The sequence below is a fragment of the Cynocephalus volans genome, chromosome 1, assembly GCF_027409185.1.
Source record: "Cynocephalus volans isolate mCynVol1 chromosome 1, mCynVol1.pri, whole genome shotgun sequence".
In the NCBI taxonomy this organism is placed as follows: domain Eukaryota; kingdom Metazoa; phylum Chordata; class Mammalia; order Dermoptera; family Cynocephalidae; genus Cynocephalus; species Cynocephalus volans.
Window position 1 is genome coordinate 142,418,575 of NC_084460.1, and position 24,977 is coordinate 142,443,551.

The 24,977-nt window shown below is 40.1% G+C and overlaps 1 pseudogene; it reads right to left on the reverse strand.

The window, feature by feature from the left end:
* Positions 1–20,311: 20,311 nt before the first annotated feature.
* LOC134390752 (actin-related protein 3-like) lies at positions 20,312–21,379 on the reverse strand (annotated as a pseudogene).
* Positions 21,380–24,977: the final 3,598 nt, after the last annotated feature.

Sequence of the window (24,977 nt, forward strand, 5' to 3'; positions counted from 1 at the left end):
TCTCTTTCCTACAAACAACCATTTCAGTCCAGCTTTCAGGATGAAAAGCAGGAAGATAAAACTGATTACAGAGTGTGAATAGCAGATACCAATGTCTTAACTTTGCTGGTATATTTGTATTTTAAGAAGAGTTTGTTAATCAAAGTAAGTGAATGCCATGTAGGAATTTCATCCCATGTGGTTTTTCATAAACTCCTGTCTGATTCTACCTAGACTAGTTGGTATTTTCTATTCTCACATGCAGAAGGGTATCTGCAGACTATATCCATGCCAGTGCCCACAGAGGCTCACAGGAGGGATGGTCAGGTCACAGATAAGAAGGATAAAGGCCACATCCCTGTGGCCAGTGGATGGAGCACAAACATGAAGTTATTTATAATTTTGCTGGTCATTACAAACACTTTCATTAAGTCAAATCTCCCTTTCCCACTGTGTAGTAAAAAATTTAACTTTGCCCAGAGAGAGGTCTGGTCTTTGCCGTTGACTCCTGGGAGGTAATCTCTGAGCCCTTGGAATACCCTGCATATAAACAGTGTCTTTGTTTACCTGGGGGCCTTGGGCCACACCAGATAGTCTAATAATGTGATTTAAGGTGTGGCTTTGGGTCATGTAGTAGCCGCTTAGTCTCCTGGATATGGAATCTGAGGTCAGCCGTGTGAGCAATCAACCATGTAAATGTGTCAGAGCTTCAGTAAAGACTCTGGACACCAAGGCTTGGGTGAGCTTCCCTGGATGGCAATACTCAGTGATACTGTCTCACATTGTTGCTGGGAAAGTTAATGCTGTCCATGACTCCACCAGGAGAAGACGTCTGGAAGCTCCATGCATGGAAATTTCCTGGACTCTGCTCCATGCCTCTCTTCTCTTGGCTGATTTTAATCTGTATTATTTCACTATAATAAACCATGATCATGTGTATAACAGCTTTCAGTGGGTCCTGTGACTCTTTCTACCAAATTATCAAATCTGAGGGAGTTTCTGGGAACCCCCAAACTTGCAATTGATGCCAGAAGTAAGGGTGGTCCTGGGGACTGTTCCCTAACTTTACACCCGCTTAATAGCAGATTCCCTCATGATATCTTGGATAGATTCAGTAACTTTTCAGATCCTTTGGTTATTAAGGATCTATCAAATTTAAAGTTCCTAATTTAAAGTTTTATTCTCCCCCATTTTCAGCCAGATTTGTAGCTGGAGGGACTTAATGTGGGTTGAGTCTTTGTCTTCTCTTTTAATTTTGCACCCCTCTCACTTTGGGGGTTTGTGGTCTTCCTCTGGGATCCCCCCTCTTCTCCTTCTGGATCTTTAGCTCCTTGGGTGGTTTGGATCTTAATAAGAGAGAAGAAAAGAGACAAATGTTGGTCTCCTTCTTTGTTGGTCATCCTTCCTTCTTTAGCTAACCCTGAATAAACACTGATGCCTTCTGTGGGGCAGGCGTCAAAAGCCCTGATGCTCTCATGGGGCATGAGATGGGTTCTCGTAGGGTTTGATGGAGGGCTGCTCACTGCACAGTGTCCTATGTCATCAGTGCCTCCTCAGTGGCTCTTGTTCTGAGATCTCTCCTCCCTGGGGTCAGGGCATTGAGAAGATGATACAAGTTGCATTTCTCAGGGTCACTCGCCATCTTTATTAGGGTTCACTATGGCTTAGCTCTGCCCTATTATTTCTTCAGTTTTGTTTCTTGTTTTGGTAGCCATAGGTAGATTAGTGATTCTTGGTCTCAGGACAGCTTCGCAGTCTTAAAAATTATCAAAGACTCTGAAGAGCTTTTGTTTAAGTATGTTATAGCTATCAATATCTACTATTTTAGAAATTAAAACTGAAAAATTGAAAAATATTTATTAATTCCTTTAAGGTAATGATAAACTCATTACATGTTGACATAATCAGTTTTTTAAATGAAAAATAACTGTATGTCCACAAAGTCAGAGAGAAAATGGCATTATTTTTCATTTTTTGCAAATATATTTAATGTCTGAATTACTAGATGATAATTGGATTCTCATCTCATTCTGCATTCAGTCTGCTGCGTGTGTGTGTGTGTGTTTGATTAAGATATATGTATTAGTTCATTCTGTTGCTTGTAACAAGCTACCTGAAACTGGGTGATATATAAAGAAAATGAAATTTATTTCTTAGAGTTTCTGAGGCTGGGAAGTCCAAAGTCCATCTGGTGGTGGTGACAGTGACTCAGGAGTGTCACATTGCAAGATGGTGCAAGCAGAGAAAGACAGACTCTCCTATTCTTTTAAAGCCCTCAGAACCACACACTTGACCACCATTTTTAATCTGTTCACTACTGCATGGTCCCACAATCCAATAACCTCTTCTAGACTCCTCCTTTCAACTAACATAATAGGATTTCCCACCCTCTTAACAGTCACAGTGGGGGCTAAGTTTCTAATGCATGAAACTTGGGGGACACAATTCAAGCTTCAATGAGTTTTGGGGGGACGTAATTCAATCCACTACAATATACAACGAAAATACAGCTTCACACAGATACACAGTTAAAAAAGGAAGTGTATTTTGACAGCCTTTTCAGATAATTGTGGGTAGTCTTTAATACTACATCAAAATTTAACAAGTGGTAGTTTCTTTTCTTTTCTTTTTTTCTTTTTTGGTTTGCTGGCCAGTACAGGGATTGAAACCTGGACCTTCGTGTTATCAGTACCATATTCTAACCGATTGAGTTAACCAGCCAGTAAGTGGTAGTTTCTTAAAGGTTGGTTGTAATGTGGAATCTAAAACCATATCATGAACTTTTCATCCTCAAACTTTTTACACTAAAACCCATTTGTCCATCTTACATATTGAGTGATCTTTTATTCATGCATAATTTCATAACATCATGCAGTGGTCATTGGAAAAATGTTGATTCACTGTTACTCAGATCCTCCAAATGTGGATACATTTTATTATTATTGAAAAAAAATTACAGTACTAATCTCATTAGAAAAGTTTTTAAGTGTTGGGAAGATAACAAATTCATTGTGATGAACACGGGTTTTCTGAAATTTTAATTTTCACTTGAGTACTTGAATTTTATCTTTGGTGACGAATACTATGAGCTGTTTCCTAATAATTACAGGCCTACTTTGTTGATTTTGAGAAAATATCTGCCAAATAACTAAGTCTGAATAACCATAGTTTGTCTATTATTCATTCTTTCAAGTAAAAATGGTGTTTGTGGTAAGCAGAATAATGGCTATGTCCTAATCTGGAACCTGTTAACATGTTACCTTGCATGGTAAAAGGGACATCATAGATGTAATTCAGTTAAGGATCTTAAAACAAGGAGATCATCCAGTATTACTTGGGTTGGCCTAATGTGATTACTAGTAAAAGAGAGAGGTAGGAGATTTGAAGATGCTGTGGTTCTGACTTTGAACACGGAGGAAGGGGCTGTGAGCTGAGAAATGTAGGCAGAAGATGGAAAAAACAAGAAAATGAATTTTCCCCTAGGGTCTCTAGAAGGAACACAGCCCTGCAGACACTTTTATTTTAGGCCAGTGAGACGTCTGACATACAGAAACATACGGTAATAAATTTGTGTTGCTTAAAGCCACCAAATTCTCGGGCTTTAAAAACTAATGCCACCTTAAGTGACATTACAAGTGGATTAACGTGGCAGCCTAAGACGGCGGGCGCCGGGAGGAAGTAGGGTGGGAGTGTCTGCGGGAACCTTGCCTTAGCCCTTAATTGGCCGCACTCGTGAACACTGCATGATTGCAATAGATAGGCATTGAGACAGGACCCTTAAGCTGATTGGAGGATGTAAAAAACCTGCCTTCCCCATTTGCCTTTAAAAGCAAGTGCTTGTGTGATAATAAACAGAACTGCTCGACAGAACTCCCGCCACGTCTGAGTGTCCTTTAACGGGCTGGTTGGGGCTGGCGGCTGTGCTCACCTCTCTTCACGGCTCTCTTCCTCTGTCTCCTTCCAAAGGGGACAGGAGGGAAAGAGGAATCCCGGGCCGTTCGCTTGCCCACCGAAAGGAACGAGGCTAAGGGCTGTTCGGGTCAGCTGGGGCGGACCTGACCCAAATGTGTGGTAGTTTGTTACAGTAGCAATAGAAAATGAATACGGTATTCCACGAATAAAGCAGCTACATCAACTCACAACTGGAAGAACCCACAAGACAACATGGTACTTCGATAAGCAGTACAGGTGCTTTATGTGTACTTCCCCTCCATTTTCTCCAGAATATTAAAGGATGTAGCCAGGTGATGAGATTCAATAAGATGAATGGTTTTACTGCTGAACAAGGCCATTCCTGTGTGAGCCTGTGTCCCTTCTGACTGCGAGTGTGTGGAGGTGAAGAACACACGGACACTAGTGAGTGGGTTGCCGCTGCCTTGATTTGTGCTAAGGCACCGGAGGTTTTACCCTCCATTGCCTATGCACCATCAGCACAAGTATCAATACAGCCAGAAGACAAATAATGTCTTAGGATTCCTATGAAACTAGTCTTGACCTTGTGAACCCCCTGAAAGTGTTTGGGAGACAGCCTGGGGTCCACAGACCACAGTGTGGGTAGATTCTCACTTCATGAGCAACTTAAATTTCCACAAGGTTAGTTCTCCCTCTCATGGAGGGATGGGAGAAGGCAAAACACTCCCCACAGGCTGAGGTCTCAGACTTCTGGAAAATCCCCACTCTTTCCCAGCAGCCTTTTTGTACCAACTAGGAAGGTGGTGGTGCTGGGATGGTGGCTGATGATAGCAGGGTTTGCCTTGGAGAGCGTGTTTGTGCCTCAGGGGTACTCAGTGTCTCTTTTCTCAGGTATGGGGCCATTTGATACTTAGTTCAAAAGGCTCTGTTTTTTTTTTAGTAGGGCTCAGAAAGTTACAAATGAAAATTCTGTTTTCTGAGAGAATTCTGGGTTCTGTTTTTAGCATCAGTTAAATACTTCCTGTGTTAGTTTGCTAGGGCAGCCATAACAAAATATTACATACATATCTTAAACAATAGGCATTTATGTTATTGCAGTTCTGGAGGTTGGAAGTGCATGGTCAAGGTGCCGGCAAATTCAGTTTCTGGCAAGGCCTCTCTTCCTGGCTTTTAGACTGAGCCTTCTCACTGTATCTTTATGTGGGCTGTGTGTGTGTGTGTGTGTGTGTGTGTGTGTGTGTTTCTGTGTGTGTGTGTTTGTGGGAGGAGAGAGGGAGATATCTCTGGTGTCTCCTCCTCTTATAAGGACACTAGTCCTATGGATTAGGACCCCACCCTTATGAGCTCATTTAACCCTTATTACCTGGCTAAAAGCCCTACCTCCAAATACAGTCACATTGGGGTTAGGGCTTCAACATGTGAATTGCAGGGGGATTGGAGGGGTACACAATTCAGCCCAAACTATGTTGCTCTTTCTTTGGGAAAAACTGACTGTAACTCAGGAAGCAATTTTGAAACTGTTTTAATATGACCCACTGCTAACTCTGTTCAGAAAGCCAGATGTGCTTGTGAAGGCACGAAGGACAGCCTGCAATGGAGAAGCGCTCTGAGGCCTGAGGCACCCAGGGCTGCCATAGCGCAACCGTGGACCTTCACTTTAGTTTCTGTATGTGGTTTCCTGCATACGGTGGGTGCCAAATAAATGTCACCGACCACTAATGGAAGGCCTAGAAGGGAAATTGGTATACTTGATGGTAGAAAACTTAAGCAGGAAAGGCTGAGCCATCACACTTGGACCCCCCAGGAAAGCAAATCTAAGGTGTGGGTTTACATTCAGCTCTTGGACTTTCTTGCTGTGATTTTGCATGAGTTAACTGTAGCCTCATTTCAATCTCTTGTGAAATAAAGATAATAAAAGTACTTAATGTTTACTGTGGAGATCTAATAATCTAATGCTATATGTAGAAGTATATTTCACACTGTGCCATTCAATTTTTAATTCCAATATGATCATTACCATAGAAGGCTTTCAGAGCAAGTATGAGGATAGCCTGACTGGGAGGAGCAGGGAGGGGGAGGGAGAGTCAGGTCTAAGGGCAATGATGCCCTGAACCTCCCCTGCCTTCCTCACACCTCATCTCATTGCTGAAAGAGTCCGAGATGAGACTCTGCCATTCCTGTCTGTGGAATCCCAGGGGTGGTTTTATTATATTTTCACAGTGTATTCTGGATACCACCTGCATCAGAAGGGAATTACTGGGGGTGATTGTTAAATATGCAAGTTTTACCCTCCTGGATGCAGATTCCTGGCTCTCCCCTGCTGACCCACTGAAAAGAATCTCTGATGCTGGAGTCAAAGAGTTCGTTTGTCAACACATATCATAGGTGATTCTGATGCACATTCAAGTTTGAGAACCACTGTCTTAAGCTCTTTGTGACTGAAATTCCTCATCTATAAAGGAACATATTTTACTAGCTGTTGTCCGGTCACTTGCATATCACTGAAATGATACATTTTAATTATTTTTTCATGATTTACCCTAGACCAAAAGTTATAATGGTCCTACTTTTACCTGCAATCAAAAAATCAGCTTATTTATTTTTTATTTAAAAAATTAAATGCATAGGTACATGGTGGAGAATCATTGATGAATGGAAACAACACATTTTCTATAATGATTTCCTGCTATTTAGAAATGAAAATATTCACTGTCTTGCTCTGGCCAAAAAGTTCATCTGCTGATGCATTTATTTGTGATGCAAGGCACAAGATGTAACTAAGAGGCTGAGCAAACATGCAGAAAAGGTTGTCTCATGGTTAGGTCTGTTGGAAAGAAACATCAGACGTCCATAAAACAACATATGTGTGCTTAGGACAGAAAGGGGCACATAGGGAACTGCTGACAGTGGATATGGGACTGTAGGCATGCAGTGAAAGGAAATTGGATCCCAGTAATGCTTTGCTTCAGCCTCAGGAATCATTTTCTTTTCATTAGCATCACCAGATGACAGTTAGGTCTTCCTTGGCATGTGATGTGGAGCTGGACCCTGCACTCACAGAATGATCAATTTTCCCTGAGCAGATTCCTGTGCTGCCAGAAGCAAGGGACAGTTTCCAGATAAATGCTGCTCCCTCCTCTACAAAGCCCAGTTTTCCTCATGTGATGACCATATGTCCTAGGTTTTCTAGCCTAGATCCAATTTCATGTAATTTTATTCTTTCCAATAGAATGAATAAATCTCTAACCAAATCAGACATAATTAATCTTCATTTATAAGACTATAAATATATATTATATAAATAAATTTACAAATCAGAAGAAAATCTTCCTGGTTGGATCAGACTTTCCAAATTTTGGTTTGGAAGTCATGGTTATCTAAAAAGTTAGGTGAAAGACAGAAATATTCAATGATGCTAAAATGGGTAGGTAGAACTACTTAGCAATGAATAAATCTAATGAATACAAATCAGTCCTGTCTGCTAAAGACTGCATCAATTTGTGTAAGTGTGTGAATATGCCTACCCTCAATCAATGTTCTTCTAAAGTGGTTTTGTTAGTAGAGTACATTGTATAGATCTGAGGAGCCACTCACAGTTAAGGTCATGCTGGCAGATGGACTTGGGAGAAGTGGCAAGACATGCCTACTACCCATTGAAGGTCCATTTGCAGGGTCATTCTTTGCATCCTATCTATTACTTTGTTCCTCAGTATTGATTTTCATGCTCAAGGCTTTATCAGCCATTGGTGCTCTGAGTTCCTTTTCATGCTTTTGTATCCTGGACAACATGCCGAATTTTTTTTGTTTCCTCTTTTTAAATCTGCACTGAGTAGTTGATAAAATCCAAATTGTTGGTTCCAGGTTCCATCTCTGATCCAATTTTAGTTCTTGTCCCTCTAGATGCTCTTAAAACCATGGAATATTTTTCCTTATTGCCGGATTTTTTAGATGGCCATGATGTCTGAATCAAATAGTGGAATGTCTGATCTGACAATGGATATATTTTTCTCATGTGTGCATTTATTTATTTGAAATGCCATATAAATGTGGACAAACTATGTCAGATTTAGTTATCAATTTAATGAATCACTTCTTTTTTTTTGCCTGTGTATTCAATAAGGAGCCCATGGATCCTCGGTTTTTGAAGGTCTGTGTTGAGGTGACTTCTGGCTATTCACATGGTCCCCATGGGCCCTCAAACTCTATCTGCTGATGCCATGTCACATTTGGGACATAGGAATGTCTGTGAAGCTGTCCATGGTCCCTTCTGCTGCAGTTATTCCCTCTCCAGCACCTGAATCCCCCACCCCTCAGATTGCTCTACTAGGAATCAGAAATCTGGTCTCTCTCTTTCAATCTCAAAGCTGAAAGAATCCTTCTCACACGTAATAGACAGAGGTAGGATTCTCTCTCCAAGTTTTTGCCCAAGACATTGTGTCTACACACCTAATCTCTCCACTCTGAAGCATAAAATCCAGAGAGACTTACTCACTACTTCTGTTTTCTGCCCTGCCAAAAGCAGCCCTTGAGGCAGCCAAATGGCTGGATACTGGGAAAACAACCAATATAACATATCTTAATATCTCAGAAGTACTACACTGCATAACTACTTAAGTAAGCTATCTCTTGATATCTTAAAATTGCCCTTGTGTGGTTTTTTCCCAAGTATCTTTCCTCTATGTTGATGCATACTCTGGAAACCAAGAACAAATCTGCAGTCCTTGCAAATAGAGTCTATTCACCACTGACTCTAATATAAACCTTTCCTGATGCAATTTTCTTGCATTTGGCTACTTTTGCAGAACTCAAACTTTTGAGAGAAAATTTGAAAACAAGGTTGTAAATTATCATGAATTGAATTGTGTTCCCACAAAATGTATCTTGAAGTCCTAACTCCCAATTCCTCAGAATGTGACTTTATTTGGAAATAGGGTTACTGGAGATGTAATTAGATGAGGCCATATGGGAATAGGGTGGGCCCTTAGTCTAATATGACCAGTGTCCTTATAAGAGCATGGCCATGTGAAGACAGAGGATTAGAATGATGCATCTACAAGCCAAAGACTGTCAGCAAACCACTCGCAGGTAGGAAGAGGCAAAGAAGGACTCCCTTACAAGTTTCAGAAAGAATATGGCCCTGCTGACACCTTGGATTTGGTGCCTCCAGATATATTTCTGTTGTTTTAAGCCACCCACTTAGTGTTACTTTGTTATGGCAGCCCTAAGAAACTAATACATAAACCATTGATTTATACCTTAGATATTTTGGGTTTTAAAAAGTTAAGGTGTAACATACAACAATGAAGTACATAAAGTAAAAATACACAAATTTTAAGTGTATCGTTCAATTTTTTATATGTAAACTTCAATATTTTTCTACATACATGTGTGTAACTGTCATCCAGTCAATAGATGAATGTCTCCAGGACCCCAGAGTGCTGCTTCCCAGTGCTGCTCCCTTGTGCTGCTTCCCAGTCAATATTATTTTTCCCTGACCCAGAAGGTAACCATTATTCTGATTTCTACCACTCCCTATTCTTCTACTACTCCCTATTAGTTCTGTTTATTCTTGAACTTTGCATAAACGGAATCATAAATATGTGCTCATTAGTGTCTGGCTTCTTCTGCCCAACGTAATGCCTGTGAGATTTATCCATGTTGTTGTGTGTGCCTGCCGTTCATTGACTTTACATTTTAGAATGATATAGTCTTCCATACTGCTTTGGACAGAAATTAGTGTGCTTTTGGTTTTACTATGTAAATTGCTTCCATGAATTGATTTAATTTTATGATATAATTTTTAAAAATTGGAAATGACTGGAGCTGTCAACATAAGAGAGTTGCAGTGACTCAGATTTTTAAAAAATAATTAAATACACATGTGCTTGATATCTGCTATTAAGTAGAATGAAATCAGGTATTGTAAAGTAGAAGAGACGTGCATGTGAATTGCACACATCACTGAAAAGACCCATGTGGAGCTCTTGCTTAATTCTAGAAAAATTTCAGGAGGATAACAGAAACACTTGGCTTAAAAAGTATAGTAAATTCTATTTGATCCAGCAATTACACTTATAGGAATTTATCTCAAGGAAATAACTAAATATGCAAAAATATTTTGATATGAAGATGTTACATTTATTATTGCTTAGGTTGAGTGGAAGGGAGGGGGGTAGAGGGAGAGAGAGAGAAAGAGAGAGGGAGAGAAGTGGTAGTAGGAGAATTGGTTAAATAAATTAAGGCACATTTATAAGGCAAAACCAATTTATTGTTCTCATTTGTACTCAAATTTAGTGCATTATCACTTAAAGTCAGTAATAAAATATTTTGCTGTACTTAAAAATTACCTATGTGATGGAGGTTCCTCAAACAATTGCAGATAGATTTACCATATGACCCAGCTATCCCACTGCTGGGAGTATACCCAGAGGAATGGAAATCATCAAGTCGAAGGTATACCTGTTCCCCAGTGTTCATCGCAGCACTCTTTACAATAGCCAAGAGTTGGAACCAGCCCAAATGTCCATCATCAGATGAGTGGATACGGAAAATGTGGTACATCTACACAATGGAATACTACTCAGCTATAAAAACGAATGAAATACTGCCATTTGCAACAACATGGATGGACCTTGAGAGAATTATATTAAGTGAAACGAGTCAGGCACAGAAAGAGAAATACCACATGTTCTCACTTATTGGTGGGAGCTAAAAATTAATATATAAATTCACACACACACACACACACAAAAAAAAAAAACCGGGGGGTGGGGGAAGAAGATATAACAACCACAATTCCTTGAAGTTGATACGACAAGCAAACAGAAAGGACATTGTTGGGTGGGAGGGAGGAGAGGGAGGAGGGAGGGAGGTTTTGGTAAGGGGCAACAATAATCAACCACAATGTATATCGACAAAATAAAAATTAAAAAAAAAATTACCTATGTGTTTTAGAAGAATATGTAATGATGTAAAAATGATGCCTGTATCTTGTTTATTTGTAAGATTGTTACAAACAATAAACACAGGATGATCTCATTTTTATAATAACATTATGTAAATATAAAACAAAGACTATGAGGCTCAATAGCAACTTGTTAATTAACAGAGGTTACTTATGAGTGGTAGGATTATGGGTGATGTAAATTTTCTTCTTTGTGCTTTTTGCTTCCCCAATTTTTGAGATTATTTTGAAATAAGAAAAAGATTTCTTTAAAAAAAAAACTATAGGAAATAACCACCTGCTTTAAAAGCCATGTTCACTTTGCAGCAGATGAATTGATCTGAACACATAGCAGCTTTGGGTCATTAAGTTGTTCCATTGTAGTATCCATCTGAGATAATTTTTAACATAGCCCATCTTTGTTGTATATTATTTCATACAAACAAAGCTTAACTTTTCTTTTTCTTGGTAACATTTTTCTTAGTAGCTCCAGAAAAATCTTTCTTTTTAATTTTTAAAAAATGTGATATATATTCAAGCCTATAAAAATATACATTCTAGTACATATGAACCTCATGAGCAAAACCTATTTTTTATTTTAACGGTGAAGAACTGGGTAGGAAGATCAACCTATGTGGCCCACCCACCACTCTACCGACTTCTGGACAGAAGGGGCTGTCTTCATCTTGGAAATGGGAATGAGTACACATAAGTTTATTGGGGAGGGGGTAGATTGAAGGGGTAAGGAATTGTAACAGGATGCTATGGTCTGAATATTTGTATCCCCTCTCCCCACAATTCATATGTGGATACCTGATCCCCAATGTGATAGTATCAAGAGGTGGGGTCTTTGGGAAGTGGTTAGGTCATGAGGGTGGAGCCTGCATGAAAGAAATCAGTGCCTTTGTTAAAGAGGCCCAGGTAGTTTGTTTGCCCTTTCTGCCATGTGAGGATACATAAAAGGTGCCATGTATGAGGAATGAGCCTTCACCAGACACTAAACCTGCTGGCGCCTTGATCTTGGACTTCCCAAGCTCCAGAATTGTAAGCAATACTATCCAGTGTAAGGTGTTTTGTTATAACAGCTCGAACAGACTAAGTCACGGGGCATTTCAGTTTTGACTGGTTCAAAGATGGACCTCAAACCATAATTTCAGATTAGGATTAAACATGAGGAACTGGGACCAATGGGTCCTTGTGGAGGAAGGGATCTGGGGCGGAAGACTTGTACATTTTCACTTTGTCATCTCTAATGCTCTCGTTTGTGTGTCTTTTTCTTCCTTTCTTTCTTTCTTTCTTTTTTTTTTTTTTTTGTATTTTGTATATCTCTCACGTCTCTTAGAGATGAAAGCAGACGTCTAGTTTGGTAAGACTTTGTTCCAACACCTGGCGTCCACTGTAGTACTGTGAAATTTGTTGGTTTTGTTCTCATCTGTCCTGGAATTTAGTGCATTTCCACTTAAGCTCAACAACTTTACAGAAGTTTGCAACAGATTAAAAATACTCTTTCCTCAATCTTTCTCTTGTGTCCTTCATATTCATCTCTTAAGCTTTCTTTTTCCCTCCCTTTCTCTCTCTCTCTCTCTCTCTCTCTCACAGACACACAGACACAGACAGACAGACACACATACACACACCCTTAAAGCCAGCCCCATGGAGACATTAAAGGACCAGATTTATATGTCCTTATGTATGAAATTTTTATTTATGGCTCCCCTCCTTTCCGTTAAATTTATTCATCAGACACTACTGTTCTTCAATCAAGACCAAGAAAGCAGCAAACCTCTCTCTTCCCCATTCCTGATGTGTTTTGTTTGTTTCCTGCTACTGTGAACTTTCCACTTCTCCGTGGATCTACTGATTCTTATCCATTTCCTTCTGAGGCAGAGCTGGGGCCTACATCTTGAGACTGGCCCATGAAACATGGGCACAGGGCTATGTTGCAATGAGATGCTGAAGACAAGAATGCATACGTTTAGACGTACTTCCACCCTGCAGAATTTTTAAGAACCATGACATAGTCATCACCTTGGCTGTGTGGACCATGAGTTCAGGAATGGCTGGCCCTATTGTTCGATGACTGCAGGGCTTTTTTCTGTCGGTATCAGGTTCATTCCCCAAGCAGATAGTTAATAGTGACTTGGGGACTCAGTCTTAGGGGTCCTTCCTCTGCAATCCTTCTCTTACAAAGTGTTTCTGGAAGTGAACCCTCTACCTGCTATTGTAGAGCATTCTCCATGGGTTTTAGTTATTTAGAATTCAGACAAGGAACTTGGCTTTGCCTGTTGTAATCTGTGTGTGTGTGTGTGTGTGTGTGTGTGTGTGTGTGTGTGTGTGTGTGTGAGTTGCATTTTTATGTTTTTACCATTTATGTCTGCTTTTGTAATCTTATCTCTTCTTTTTCCAATTGATTTTCCAGTGAAAGTGACCAAGTTTGTAGTCATATTCATGATCTAGGGTTGCCAGATTTAGCAAATAAAAATACACTACACCCAGTTAAATTAGAATTCCAGATAAAAAGCAAATAATTTTTAGTATAAATATATCCTATGCAATATTTGAGATGTTTATACTTATACTATAATTATCATTGTTTATATGAAATTCAGCTTTAACTGGGCATTCTGCATTTTATCTGGCCACCCTATTTTTATCTGACATTTTGCTTTCAGGGCCTGTCGCTGCTAAATTAACACCTTCTCAAAGAAAAATTCAGGATATCAAGCCCAATCAGCCATTTTGTCCCCTTTGTGGTTATAAGTTGTTGGTGCAGAGAGTTAAAACTTGTGATTAAAGTGAGTCTTCTGGGGTTCTCTGTGGAATTTGATGTGCTCTGCCTAACCTCTGGAGCTTGTGCACACTGTTCTTCATGTTTGGAGTTGTTCCTTCCTCTTCTACTCCAACCCTCTCTCTCTGTGTGTGCTCTGGCTCTGCCTTGCCTGCCTAGCTCTTGCTCCTTCTTTTAGTTTCCATTTCAAGGCTACTTCTCTTCTCTGAGAACCTTTCCTTGACTACACAGATATGAGAAGGAGGTGTCAATCCTCTGCATGCTCACAGCATCCTGAACTCCCCACCAGGCAACTTGCTCATTGCACTCTCTGAGGAGAGGTCTGTGTCTGTTTAGGTCATTATTGTATGTATGTATGTCTAGTATAGTTCCTGAATGAGTGAATGAGTGAATAAAATGATACACCCAGAGGACTGGTGATGGGCCAAATGACTAGGTGAACTTGAAGAGTCTCCAATAAAAATTTGTTTCATAAATGAAAAATGAAGACAAACATGCTTGATTCTAGGAGAATGGTGCAAAGCCAGAAGAGAGAGATGATTTTAAATGTAGCAAATGCCTTTCTACCATATTGTTGTCTGGCCCAGACTCCATGGAGTCTCAGGGCAAGGGGACTCAAGAAATTGTCAAATGAGAAAGGTCCATACTGCTAGAACCTCTGTGGAGGTTGACCGCACAGCTCATCATCAGCTCAGCAATAGCTGCTGCTCCAGGAGTGAAGACTGTGCCTTCAGAGTGTGGCCTTGGCGCTTTCAGAATGGGCAGCTGTATTGTCATCTTTAGCAGTGGTGATGGTGTAGCTCACAACTCTGGATTCCTCTGAGACAGGCACTATCACCTCAGTGAGCCTAAGCAGGACAGATGGAAAGGGCAGACATGCATGGCAAATGCAGGCATGAGTTCCTGTGCCCCCAAAGGCTCCCAGAATTCTTTGAGAGGTATTTAAGAGAGGTCTGGGGTCTGGGCAGAATAGATAGAGAACAAGGCCAGCAACATATGGTGACCCTATTGTCACTCCCTAGTTGGTGTGGCCTGGGAGACATGGACTGTGTTCACATTTGCCAGCTTCTTTATTTAGAACACTCATAAATAAAGATGATGGCTAATTCCTCCTCCTGTACTGTACAGAGTAGGGTAGTTTATATTCTCTCTGTAATTAAATCACAGGCTCCAAAGGAGTGGAGAATTTTATGAGGCAGAGGAAAATCTGATAAACTGGCCTTGTCCTCACTTGGAGCAGGGTTATGACAATATGTCACATAAGGGTATTATTTACTAGTATTTTTATGAGAAATGACCCACTTCTTTTTTTAATAGAATAAGACTTTTCAGATAATTATCTACCCTTTCTTCTAATTAAAATAGCCTGTGGATGCACGAAATAGGAAAGATAGGACCCTTCTTCCTGTTTTGGATTTGGAGAAAAACGAATGAATGAAGGGTAAGATTCTGTGATGAACACATTCTGATGTCCCTTAGGATGGTATATTTTTTGTCCTTACTGTCTAATGCAATGCCAACATTTATATCTTCCTACTGAGTCAATGGATGAGAAACAATGTTGTTTATAACAAAAATGTTTATATTTGTTTTGGGCTGTAATTGAAAGGGAAATAGTTGTAATACAGAGTGAAAGCAGAGTTAAGACACTATGATGAGAGGAATTAGTCAGCCTCTCACTTTCTTCCCAAATCTATTTGCAAATATGAATTTACATAAAGGCTTTGCCATGTGGGAAGGGAAGTTGGAACTCTGACCTGTTCCCTGCTCCTGGTCCCCTTGCCCCAGCTTCTTTTAATTTAGGTCCCACATTTTAGCCACCTGGTGAACTTTTACTCCACAGATCCCAGAGAACCATCCCTAGACAATTAAACCAGAATCTCTAGGGTGAGGCCTAGGCATCGGCTTTTAAATAAAATTTCCCAGGTGATTCTAAACTCTAGCCCAGGTTGAAAACTACTACTCTGGAATGTACAAAACTATTTTCAGACCCCGAGTGTTGACCATAGAGACCAGATTTCAGAAAAAGACTGTAGAGCTCTGAGAGATGGCTCACCAGGAAGGCCTGGGAGACCCAGCCAGGTGGGGGCGGAGGCCCCGTGCCAGCCAGTCTTCTGCCAGCTCCACCTGTGTGCAAACAGCACTGGCCCAGGCCCAGCAGCAGGGCCTGTGGATCACAAACATCTACACACAAAGAGGCCAATTTCTTGTTTTGTTGTTTATTACCCCACATTATCTTGGAAAAGTTTTTGGATGTCTAGTAAACTACTGACTGAATATGAATTGTAAAAAAAGGAAATAGTGATCTAAATCTGGCTCCCCAAATGCACACACAGGTGTATGTTTGTGTGTGTGTGTGTGTGTGTGTGTGTGTGTGTGTGTGAGAGAGAGAGAGAGAGAGAGAGAGAGAAGGAGGGAGAGAACATGCGAGTCTCTTGAGACAATTTTTCTGGAGCTCATCTTGACTGGTGTAAAGCAGGGAAGGAAAATTTTCACTTTGCAGAAGCACCACGGCCCAGTTGAAGCAGGTGAGGTGACTGTGGCAGTTCTGTAGCTCCCCTGGTGTGGCTTGTGTGGCAGGTAGTGGGGAGGCCAGCGGGAATGAGCTAATGAATTGTAGAGTCCTTGCAGTGGGACATGTGGCACTTGGGTGTGAAATCTTTGCATAGCTAGTCATGATAATAAACGAGAGTGTCACTAGTTACCCTCAACAGAAACTGGTGTCCATTCTCCTTGGGATTCTGGCATGATTTAGGGGAGGCAGTGACTTGCTGTCTAGAAGAGTCTTAGAAGATTTTACTAACCACATGGATTCCACTACACCATGGGAGGCAGGCAATGTCCTGGCCCAAAAATGACTCACAGAGGGAAACTTCCATGATTTTGTAAGTCTCAATAATGTGTCTTCTGCAGTGTCCTCCCAATTCCACCCGCTTAGTCACATCACAACTCATATTCTATTAACAAGAGAGGCCAGAAGGAGAGGGAGAAGCCTCTGCTGTGTATCTTAGCCTAGTTGTGTCCCTGACAGCTGGTCCGTAACTCCATTCTCAGTTCTTCCCTGCAGCAAGGCCAGCTTTGACCTTGAAGACCTCAGATCACCAGGATTCTACAAGAAGCTGAGTCATGGGTTCCTCCTTGAGAGCTGTGAAAATATGTAGACAAGAAAGTATGGAAATAACAGGGCTTGTCTAAAGCCATTGATTGAAATGAAAGAAAGAAGAAAAGAAAAGATAATTTACAACTATCTATTCAAGGCCATTCTGCTCTGAGAAAATCTTTCATTCATGCTTGGGTCACAAAAGAAGATTTGAACATTTTATTTTATTAGCCTTCCTTTTAACTCATAATCCAGCCTCAGCAGCCTCGGACCTCTGTGACCTAAATGCATCAATGATCTCCAATAGCAGTAATTACTGTAACACTTTTGTAGTCTCGCTGTGAGAACCTACTGTTGGTTTCCTTTTATTTCACAAAAATGATGACAGGGTGACAGTAACAGCTTTTGGAGTTTTGGTCTTAAGCAGCACCTCAGGGGAATGACATAAGGTCTTGTTCATTCTATTCTAATTGAGCTGCAATAGATTAGCTCCAAGGACTCTCAAAAAATCTGGGGAGGGAGTCTGTGGTGAGATCACCGAGATTTGGTTATCAATTCCAGTACTGCCAATGCTGTTTACCAGGCTGTGAAGCCCATTTTCTTGGGTTACCCAATGATACAGAGTAATTAAAAACATCTTCATCAAGCACTTACTAGTTTAAGATTATACAGGTGCAGCATAAGAATCCGCACTCATGGAATGTTCCATTTCTTTAAGGAAACACGGAAGCTTAAGTAGTAGGGAAAGACGCTATGTGATATATATATCAAAATGAACAGTTAAAAACATAAGTGGTTAGACTGAGATACCATCTAACCCCAGTTAGGATGGCTAAAATCCAAAAGACTCTGAACGATAAATGCTGGCGAGGTTGCGGAGAAAAAGGAACTCTCATACATTGTTGGTGGGACTGCAAAATGGTGCAGCCTCTATGGAAAATGGTATGGAGGTTCCTCAAACAATTGCAGATAGATCTACCATACGACCCAGCTATCCCACTGTTGGGAATATACCCAGAGGAATGGAAATCATCAAGTCGAAGGTATACCTGTTCCCCAATGTTCATTGCAGCACTCTTTACAATAGCCAAGAGTTGGAACCAGCCCAAATGGCCATCATCAGATGAGTGGATACGGAAAATGTGGTACATTTACACAATGGAATACTACTCAGCTATAAAAACGAATGAAATACTGCCATTTGCAACAACATGGATGGACCTCGAGAGAATTATATTAAGTGAAACAAGTCAGGCACAGAAAGAGAAATACCACATGTTCTCACTTATTGGTGGGAGCTAAAAATTAATATATAAATTCACACACACACACACACACACACAAAACCGGGGGCGGGGGAAGAAGATATAACAACCACAACTACTTGAAGTTGATACGACAAGCAAACAGAAAGGACATTGTTGGGGGGGAGGGGGGGAGGGAGAAGGGAGGGAGGTTTTGGTGATGGGGAGCAATAATCAGCCACAATGTATATCGACAAAATAAAATTAAAAAGAAATAAAAATAAAAAAAATAAAAATAAAAATAAATAAATAAATAAATAAAAATATAAATAAAAATTAAATTAAAAAAAAAAAACATAAGTGGTTAGGATCAGCTGGGGGGAATTGCGTGGAATAAGTAGGATTTGAGAGAGGTCCCGAAGGCTAAGAATGATAAGAGAGAAGGAGAAGGATGCAGCACTCTGGGTTGGTAATATTTAAGCAAAGGAATGGGGATAGGAAAGACGGTCATACATTTCAGGAACAATGAGGAGACTACGAGCTAGTGCATTTGTTTCCCAAGTCTGTTGTAACAAACTACTGTAAACTTGATGTCTTAAAACAACAGAAATTTATTCACTCACAGTTCTGGAGGCTGGCAGCTCCAGAATCAAAGCATTGGCAGGGTTAGTTCCTTCTGGAGTTCCATGAGAAAAACCATCCTATGCCTCTCTCCTGGCTTCTGGTGGCTGTGTGCAATCCTTGGTGTTCCTAGCCTGTAGATGCATCACTTAAGTCTCTGCCTCTGTCTTCACATGGCCTTCGTCCCTGTGTCTCTGCATCTTAAATCCTTCTTTCCTTTCTCTTATAAGGACACAGATCATTGGATTTATGGCCCACCCTAAATCCAGGATGGTCTCACCCAGAGATCCTTAGCTTAATTACGTCTGTTATGACCCTATTCCTTTTTTCTTTTCTTTTCTTTTTTTTAAATTTTGTTTTTTACTATCACATTCACAGGTACCAGGGGTTAGGACTTGGACATATCTCTTTACGGGACACTATGAACCCACTATAGATAGTAAAAGAAGATAAGGCTGGATGGATGGAAAAGGTCTTGCTTGTGTCACGTCCTAAACTTTTTTTTTATGTTATGGTGGGGATTCCAGTGTAAACATCTCAGCTCTCCGTTAAAAATGGGTGTGTTTGGGGAAGGATTGTAGGATGAGCTCATGTGGGGTCATTTGCATTGAGGACTGAGGAGAAACCAACCTGAAAGAAAGAAGAGTCAAGTGCATAAGTTTGGTCTAATGGGGCTGGCCAGTTGGCTCACTTGGGAGAGTGTGGTGCTGACAGCACCAGGTCAAGGGTTAAGATCCCGTTACTGGTCATCTTTAAAAAAAAAAAAAAAACTCACTCACTAAAGGGTGTCAGCAGTAGCACATTTATTCTTTGCAAAAGCAGCTGGAGAATGGAGGGTGTGCAGATTGCTGGAGACGTGACTCTAAATTTATTAGAGCTGAGACTTAATGTGAAGCCCCTTAACATTTAGACTCGATTAATGTTTCGGCCTTTCTCTTGGGGAAAAAATAGAAATAACACATTATTTGGGGAAGTAATGTTTTTTAAGTCCTGTCAAAATCTGCATGCATCTTTCTCAAAAAAGATAAATTTCATATTATTGCAGCAATGGAACATACCAATGATCCTTTCAGAATTATTCTGAAAAATATTTTTCTATAAGTTGTGCCAGTTTGGTGTTCAATATTACCGCTAAAGAGCTGAGAGGAGCGAGTCCATGAAAACCACCCCAAATCAGATAATAGAGATTTGATTGGGCCTCAGCACTGCCAGTCATTTCTGCCATAGGAAAGATTAGGAGAGGTCAACATCTTTCTTTGCACACGCAGCACTGACCTCTGTGTCTGCCCCTCGCTGGGTCGGTGACACTTGCTTGGACATGTGAACCAGGAAGAAACCTCAATATGCAGAGGCTGAATCCAGCGCAGTAACACCTGAATGTTGTGAACATTGCTTTTTATCAAACAAGAAAAATGTGAATAGACTTCATCCAAGTTACTAACTTCTTAGTTATAAATGCTCTTGTAACAAAACTTAGTAGTACTAAAAGTTCTAAAAACTTCTTTGTGTGGGGAGGATGGTAGCAATTCATACTTACTGGAATCCCTTGCCCCATGAATGAGCAATGCCAAGCATTATGATGCTACTTTTAAAAAATTGTATTTATTTATTTATTTTTATTGTGGTAACAAAAGTATTACATAAACTTTACCATTTTAACCATTTTTAAGTGTACAATTCAGTGACATTAAATACATGCATGCTGTTATATATGAGGGTACTTTTTAAAGTTTATCTTTCACTTGGTCGCTTTTTTCCTTCAAAACATAAAAGCAGCACTCCAAGTCCCTGCATATCCAGTCCAGTGAGGTCAATATTCTTGTAGAGAGAACTGTGATATCAACAAGATAATTGTGAATTACTTCATCTACTACTTCTCAGGTAGGTTATGTAAAGGCAGGATTAATGAATCTGGATGAAAAAAGATTTCAGGTTTCAAATATCTCTCAAAACCAACGTCAATGGAAAATTCTTTCTCTGAGATTGTCTTGATTCCAGTATACTGTTTAATCCTCTTGGCCAATCCATGTGATACTTGTTAAATTCTTTTACTAAATCTGGGCAGACATAGCTATAGCACTACTTTCCTGCCACAGCTGCTTCCAGGGATTGCTCTGCAGGAATTCCTACTTCCCAGCCTCTGAACCGTTGCTGAATGAAATATGCGATGGCCTGCCCTGTGACTGGAATGTGCTCACCACAGCTGCCAATCACATATCCTTCAATCATCGGTGGAACAGGGGTGACACCATTTCTCCTATCTGTTCCCATACCAGTCAACATATGTTTGCCTACTTGTTTTTATGCTTGAGATGCTGCTAATACAAGAACCGTCTTCACAGCTATGTATGAGCCTGGAATATTGAAGGATTCAAACATTATTTCGACAGCATGGTGTATTTTCTGAAGCAATTAGTGGAAGTTTAGTCAAAAGAAAGTAATGACCTTCAGGTTCTGCTTTAACTATTTAAAGATCACTTTCCATAAATATAAACCTTTCCATCAACAGTCTTCAGCCAAACCATTGTAGGTTGGCCACCTCATGGTGCACGTGACTTTTTCTATTCATCCCCAGTGAAGAAGCCTAGGAGATCGGCACTTTCCATCATCCTCTTCTGAGTTTGATTGTCCATTTTTGCTGACTCTTTGATAGCAACACATGAAGGGATAATAAACCTTGGTTCTGTATTTGCAGCATGATCCAGTTTTGTATACCCAATGCCACAATCCACCACACAGCTGGCAGCTGTCCTGCCGTCTTCTTTCTCTCCTGATCCTGCTGCTATTGCCATCTGGTCTGTGCTGGTTTGGTCCCAAGATTGATGACGGGAGATGGGGACTATCCAACCCTCCAGAGCTGGGTTGCAGTCTTCCTCTCGCACTGCCTTTACTTCCAGGAAGCTGAGATTGCCCACTGGCACCCATGTCCATCAGCCCTAGGCTAGGTCCACACTCAGAGTATTCTGTATAATTGTTTTGAGCAAAGGTTATAAGGGCAGCAGAATAACACTTTGGTTTCCAGGTTATTTGCCTCATTGCTTACTTTAAAAGACCTAAAATTCAAACCTAGTCTATACAAGGATGTTACCCTTAATGTTGGCAAGAATCTTACATAAAAAGATCAGAAATAAAGTATGAAAAGGGCCAAACAGAAGTAGTGCCTAGGCTAAGATCACTTAGGAATATGAAAGGGATGGTGATGGGGAGATCTCAAATGGTGCAATCAAGTGTGGCCACCAATACAAATGTTCAGGTTGAATATAGGGGCAGGTACCGTATCTGGAGGAAGACTGGGGAAATGAGCCATTAAGTGCATGTGAGGGAAAGTCGAATTGTGCAGAGGTGACTGCATTAAGTGTATTTTAACTGATTAGCTCTCTGGGCAATGCTCTCAAACTTGGATGCACATCTAAATGACTCATATTGTCAAAAAATAGATACAGCTGTTTGGGTCCCACCTGAGACCTATTGAATCAGAATCTCTAGGAGCGGCATTTGTACTTTTTTTTTTTTTTTTTTTTAAATTTTATTTTGTCGATATACATTGTAGCTGATTAATGCTCCCCATCACCAAAACCTCCCTCCCTTCTCCCTCCCCCCCTCCCCCCCAACCATGTCCTTTCTGTTTGTTTGTTGTATCAACTTCAAATAATTGTGGTTGTTATATCTTCATCCCCCCCCCCCCGGGTTTGTGTGTGTATGTGTGTATGTGTGTGTGAATTTATATATTAATTTTTAGCTCCCTCCAATAAGTGAGAACATGTGGTATTTCTCTTTCTGTGCCTGACTTGTTTCACTTAATATAATTCTCTCGAGGTCCATCCATGTTGTTGCAAATGGCAGTATTTCATTCGTTTTTATAGCTGAGTAGTATTCCATTGTGTAGATGTACCACATTTTCCGTATCCACTCATCTGATGATGGGCATTTGGGCTGGTTCCAACTCTTGGCTATTGTAAAGAGTGCTGCGATGAACATTGGGGAACAGGTATACCTTCGACTTGATGATTTCCATTCCTCTGGGTATATTCCCAACAGTGGGATGGCTGGGTCGTATGGTAGATCTATTTGCAATTGTTTAAGGAACCTCCATACCATTTTCCATAGAGGCTGCACCATTTTGCAGTCCCAACCAACAATGTATGAGAGTTCCTTTTTCTCCGCAGCCTCGCCAGCATTTATCGTTCATAGTCTTTTGGATTTTAGCCATCCTAACTGGGGTTAGATGCTATCTCAATGTGGTTTTGATTTGCATTTCCCGGATGCTGAGTGATGTTGAGCATTTTTTCATATGTCTGTTGGCCATTTGGATATCTTCCTTAGAGAAATTCCTACTTAGCTCTTTTGCCCATTTTTTAATTGGGTTGCTTGTTTTCTTCTTGTAAAGTTGTTTGAGTTCCTTATATATTCTGGATATTAATCCTTTGTCAGATGTATATTTTGCAAATATTTTCTCCCACTCTGTTGGTTGTCTTTTAACTCTGTTAATTGTTTCTTTTGCTGTGCAGAAGCTTTTTAGTTTGATATAATCCCATTTGTTTATTTTTCCTTTGGTTGCCCGTGCTTTTGGGGTCGTATTCATGAAGTCTGTGCCCAGTCCTATTTCCTGAAGTGTTTCCCCTATGTTTTCTTTAAGAAGTTTTATTGTCTCAGGGTGTATATTTAAATCCTTAATCCATTTTGAGTTGATTTTAGTATATGGTGAGAGGTATGGATCTAGTTTCATTCTCCTGCATATCGATATCCAGTTATCCCAGCACCACTTGCTGAAGAGGCAGTCCCTTCCCCAGTGAATAGGCTTGGTGCCTTTGTCAAAGATCAGATGGCAGTAAGTGTGTGGGTTGATTTCTGGATTCTCTATTCTATTCCATTGGTCAGTGTGTCTGTTTTTATGCCAGTACCATACTGTTTTGGTTATTATAGCTTTGTAGTATAGCTTAAAGTCGGGTAGTGTTATGCCTCCAGCTTTATTTTTTTTGCTGAGCATTGCTTTGGCTATCCGTGGTCTTTTATTGTTCCATATAAATGTCTGAATAGTTTTTTCCATTTCTGAGAAAAATGTCTTTGGAATTTTGATGGGGATTGCATTGAATTTGTATATCACTTTGGGTAGTATGGACATTTTCACTATGTTGATTCTTCCAATCCAAGAGCATGGAATATCTTTCCATCTTCTTGTATCCTCTCTAATTTCTCTCAGCAGTGGTTTGTAGTTCTCATTATAGAGATTTTTCACCTCCTTGGTTAACTCAATTCCTAAGTATTTTATTTTTTTGGTGGCTATTGTAAATGGTCAGGCTTTCTTGATTTCTCGTTCTGCATGTTCACTATTGGAGAAAAGAAATGCTACTGATTTTTGTGTGTTGATTTTGTATCCTGCTACTGTGCTGAAATCATTTATCAATTCCAACAGTTTTTTTGTAGAGGTTTTAGGCTGTTCGATATATAGGATCATGTCATCTGCAAACAGGGACAGTTTGACTTCATCTTTTCCAATCTGGATGCCCTTTATTTCCTTCTCTTCTCTGATTGCTCTGGCTAGTACTTCCAACACTATGTTGAATAGGAGTGGTGAGAGTGGGCATCCTTGTCTAGTGCCTGTTCTTAAAGGAAAAGCTTTCAGCTTTTCCCCATTCAGGATGATATTGGCAGTGGGTTTGTCATATATGGCTTTAATTATGTTGAGATACTTTCCCTCTATACCTAACTTATAGAGGGTCTTTGTCATGAACGAGTGCTGAACTTTATCAAATGCTTTTTCAGCATCTATAGAGATGATCATATGGTCCTTGTGTTTGAGTTTATTAATATGGTGTATCACATTTATTGATTTGCATATGTTGAACCAACCTTGCATCCCTGGGATGAATCCCACTTGATCGTGATGAATAATTTTTCGTATGTGTTGCTGTATTCTGTTTGCTAGTATTTTAGTGAGGATTTTTGCATCTATATTCATCAAGGATATCGGCCTGTAGTTTTCTTTTTTGGTTATATCTTTACCTGGTTTTGGTATCAGGATGATGTTTGCTTCATAGAATGAGTTTGGGAGATTTGTGTCCGTTTCAATCTTTTGGAATAGTTTGTAAAGAATCGGTGTCAATTCCTCTTTGAATGTTTGGTAAAATTCTGCTGTGAATCCATCTGGTCCTGGGCTTTTCTTTGTTGGGAGCCTTCTGATAACAGCTTCAATCTCCTTTATTGTTATTGGTCTGTTCAAATTTTCTACGTCTTCACGGTTCAGTTTTGGGAGCTTGTGTGTGTCCAGAAATTTATCCATTTCCTCCAGATTTTCAAATTTGTTGGCGTATAGTTGTTTATAGTAGTCTCGAATGATTCCTTGTATTTCAGATGAATCTGTTGTAATATCGCCTTTTTCATTTCTAATTT